This window comes from Eptesicus fuscus, chromosome 8 (assembly GCF_027574615.1).
Source record: "Eptesicus fuscus isolate TK198812 chromosome 8, DD_ASM_mEF_20220401, whole genome shotgun sequence".
NCBI classification, from domain to species: Eukaryota; Metazoa; Chordata; class Mammalia; order Chiroptera; family Vespertilionidae; genus Eptesicus; species Eptesicus fuscus.
Genome location: NC_072480.1, coordinates 45,464,713 through 45,469,210, shown reverse-complemented (window position 1 = coordinate 45,469,210; position 4,498 = coordinate 45,464,713).

Sequence of the window (4,498 nt, the reverse complement as noted above, 5' to 3'; positions counted from 1 at the left end):
TGACTTCAAAATCCTCTTCCCCGAAGGGTAGTGCAGGCTCAGCCACCATCTTGAACTCTCTGTGTCAGGTTCTAGGTCTGCATCTCTCCTGCACATGAGAATCATTCAGGGAGTTTAAAAAATTTCTAGTGCTTGGGTCACACTTGAGATCAGTAACATTAGATTCTTTGGGACTAGAAACAGACATATATATATATATATATATATATACACACACTAGAGGCCTGGTGCACGAAATTCGTGCACGGAAGGGGGTTGTCCCTCAGCCCAGCCTGTACCCTCTCCAATCTGGGACCCCTCAAGGGATGTCCGACTGCCCGTTTAGGCCCGATCCCGGTGGGATCGGGCCTAAACGGGCAGTCGGACATCCCTCTCACAATCCAGGACTGCTGGCTCCCAACTGCTTGCCTGCCTGCCTTCCTGATTGCCCCTAACCGCTTCTGCCTGCCTCTCACAATCCAGGACTGCTGGCTCCCAACTGCTTGCCTGCCTGCCTTCCTGATTGCCCCTAACCGCTTCTGCCTGCCAGCCTGATCACCCCCTAACCACTCTGCTGCCAGCCCGTTTGCCCCCAACTTCCCTCCTCTGCCGGCCTGGTCACCCCTAACTGCCCTCTTCTGCAGGGTTGATCACCTCCAACTGCCCTCCCTTGCAGGCCTGGTCCCTCTCAACTTCCCTCCCTTGCAGGCCGGGTGCCTCCCAACTGCCCTCTCCTGCTGGCCATCTTGTGGTGGCCATCTTGTGTCCACATGGGGGCAGGATCTTTGACCACATGGGGGCAGCTATATTGTGTGTTGCAGTGATGATCAATCTGCATAGTATTCTTTGATTAGATAGGATAGAGGCCTGGTACAGGGGTGGGGGCCAGCTGGTTTGCCCTGAAGGGTGTCCAGGATCAGGTGGGGTTCCCTTGGGGTGTGGGGCGGCCTGAGCAAGGGGCCTGTGGTGGTTTGCAGGCCGGCCACGCCCCCTGGCAACCCAAGCAGAGGCCCTGGTATCTGGAATTTATTTTCCTTCTACAATTGAAACTTTGTAGCCTGGAGCAAAGCCAAGCCTGGGGCTCCTTCTGAGGCCCACAGCCATTTGTGTTGGGATTATAATTGAAACTTTGTTGCCTTAAGCGGGTGGGCCCGGCCAGGGTGTAAGGAAAGCTTTGCTTCCCCTGTTGCCGGCGGCAACCCTGGCCTGCTCTCTCAAGCTCCATTCTGCCTTCATTTGTTTGAATTTGTTACCTTCTATAATTGAAACTTTGTAGCTTGAGTGGAGGCTTAGGCCTGCAACGGCTGGCAGAAAGCTTGGCTTCCTCTGTTACCTAGGAAACCTTGCTCTCTCTGGCTGTAGCCATCTTGGTTTGGGTTAATTTGCATACTCGCTCTGATTGGATGGTGGGCGTGGTATGTGGGCGTGGCTTGTGGGTGTGTCAGAGGTATGGTCAATTTGCATATTTGTCTATTATAAAATAGGATATATATATATATACTAGAGGCCCGGTGCACAAAATTCATATACGTGGGTGTGTGTGTGTGTGTCCCTCAGCCCAGCCTGTACCCTCTCCAATCTGGGACCCTTCGAGGGATGTCCGACTGCCCGTTTAGGCCCGATTCCTGCAGGATCTGGCCTAAACGGGCAGTCAGACATCCCTCTCACAATCCAGGACTGCTGGCTCCCAACTGCTCGCCTACCTGCCTTCCTGATTACCCCTAACCGCTTCTGCCTGCCAGCCTGATCACCCCCTAACCCAGTGATGGACAACCTTTTGAGCTTGGTGTGTCAAACTTCGCCAAAAAACTGAGCATAACTCGGGTAGTGTGTCACTTTGAGGAAAAAACATTATTTCGCAAATGTTTCATCCTCAGGAGCAGCAAATGTTTCATCCTCGGCATGCGGCCGCCTCAGCGGCCGTGTGTCATCAGAAATGGCTACGCGTGTCAGTGCTGACACGCGTGTCATAGGTTTGCCATCACTGCCCTAACCACTCCCCTGCCAGCCTGATTGATGCCTAACTTCTCCCCTGCCAGCCTGTTTGCCCCTAACTGCCATCCCCTGCAGGCCTGATCACCCCTAATTGCCCTCCCCTGCAGGCCTGGTCACCCCTAACTTCCCTCCTCTGCCGGCCTGGTCATCCCTAACTGCCCTCCCTTGCAGGCCTGGTCCCTCCCATCTGCCCTCCCCTGCTGGCCATCTTGTGGCAGCCATCTTGTGTCCACATGGAGGCAGCCATCTTTGACCACATGGGGGCAGCCATCTTGTGTATTGGAGTGACAGTCAATTTGCATATTACTTTTTTATTAGATAGGATAGAGGCCTGGTGCATGGGTGGGGGCCAGCTAATTTGCCCTGAAGGGTGTCCCAGATTAGGGTGGGGGTTCCCTTGGGTCGTGGGGTGGCCTGGGCAAGGGGCCTGTGGTGGTTTTCAGACTGGCCACACCCCTCGGTGACCCAAGAGGAGGCCCTGGTATCTGGAATTTATTTACCTTCTATAATTAAAACTTTGTAGCCTTGAGTGGAGGCCTAGGCCGGCCAGGGCTGCGGAAGCTTGGCTTCCTCCATCGCCGGGGGCAACTCAAGCCTCCTGCTTTCTCCAGCTCTGTGGCTGCCACCATTTTTGTTGAGATTTATTTATCTTCTATAATTGAAACTTTGTAGCCTTGAGTTGAGGCCTGGCCAGCCAGGGTGTGTGGAAAGCTTGGCTTCCTCCATTGCCAGGGAAACCCAAGCCTCTTGCTCGCTCTGTGGCCGCAGCCATCTTGGTTGGGTTAATTTGCATACTCGCTCCTGATTGGCTGGTGGGCATGGCTTGTGGGTCTAGCAGAGTGGTGGTTAATTTGCATATTACTCTTTTATTAGATAGGAGATATATATATATATTCCAGAGAGAAAGGGAGAGGGAGAGAGAGATAGAAACATCAATGATGAGAATCATTGATTGGCTGCCTCCTGCACGCCCCCCACTGGGGATGGAGCCCACAACCTGGGCATGTGCCCTTGACCAGCATCAAACCTGGGACTCTTCAGTCCACAGGCCGACACTCTATCCATTAAGCCAAACTGGCTAGGACAAATTATTTGCCACATCAAAAACACACAGTGAGATAAGGCAGGGCATAAAAGAGAAACCAGGCTGGGCTGCTTTGGTTCATTGGGAAGTCAGAGAAATGGGGCCCTCAGAGACAGGTTCTGGGGGTTAGTCTGGGACGAGCTGCCATTGCCCATTGCTCCCCTGGTTCCAAGTCTCCTGGGGTCCCTTAGAGGGTAGAAGTGAGGGAAGAAATGGCTTGGCATGTTTCCCTGGGGAAGAATGTGTGATGGGTCCCTTGTGTTGAGGGTATTTATCTCTCTCTTGAAGGTGGGACTCTTACGGGAGATTTCAGGGGAGAGTCCAGTAGATTATTCATCAGATTTTCAGGTGTGCTCTTTCAGGATCATAATCTCCACTGATTGGTCATTGAGAGGGCAGGGGATCATTAGTCAGTGCACCTGGTCCTGAGGCAACTAAGGCATCTGGTTTTGTTGCTTTTCTTGTCCTGGAGCTGAAATACAACTGAGACCTTTTCAGTTCAAGGATCACTGATAGATAGGTGACCCCATCTTTTAAAATAAAAGATTGATTTACTAGTATAATTTAATTTTTAAAATTTAATTCCCTTCATAAGGAGCTATATGTTACATATTTATCTTTTCCAAACTAAATAATAAAATCAATTGTATTTTAAGTCTAGAGGCCCAGTGCACAAATTCGTGCATGGGTGGAGTCGGGCCAGCCCGCCCCAATGGGGGCCGATTGGGGCCCTGATCAGGCTGGTTGGCTGCTGCAGTGTGTGTCATAGCGACCAGTCATTCTGGTCGTTCCGTTGTTTCAGCCGCTTGGCATTTATATATATGTAGATTATTCTAAACATTCACAATATTCTTGAAATATTTGGAGGCAATTTGGAGATGTCCCAGCGAGAACTGGGAATCATTGCTTTAGATCAAGAGTGTATTGCTTGTGGATACTTACACATATTTATCTAAATAGGTTGCTTCTTGTTATTTTACATATAAAGTAGTTCAGATATCTATTGCTATGTAACAAATATCACCAAAATTTAGTGGCTTCAATAACAACTTAGTATCTTCCTGGTTCTGTTGGCTGACTGGGCATAGCTGGGCTTTGCTTGAGGTCTCTCATGCAGTTGCAATCAGGAAGCAGCGGGGGCTGCAGACATCTGAAGGCTTCACTGGGCTGGAAGATATCACAGTGGTATTTTCACTCCCAGGTGTGTGCCTGGGCTAGGGTTGGCTGGAACAACTAAGTGCTGGCTGGGCGGGCATTCCACCTGGTGATCTTGGGCGTGCTCATAACGGTAGCCCTTGGGATGGTTGAGCTTCTTACATGAGAGCTGGCACCCTGTGTTCCAAGGAGACCCAGGCTTTCCTCTTACCATGTAGCCACAGATGTCCCTCAGCAGCACTCTGTTACATTTTATTAATCAAAACAGAGACCAGATTCCAGGAG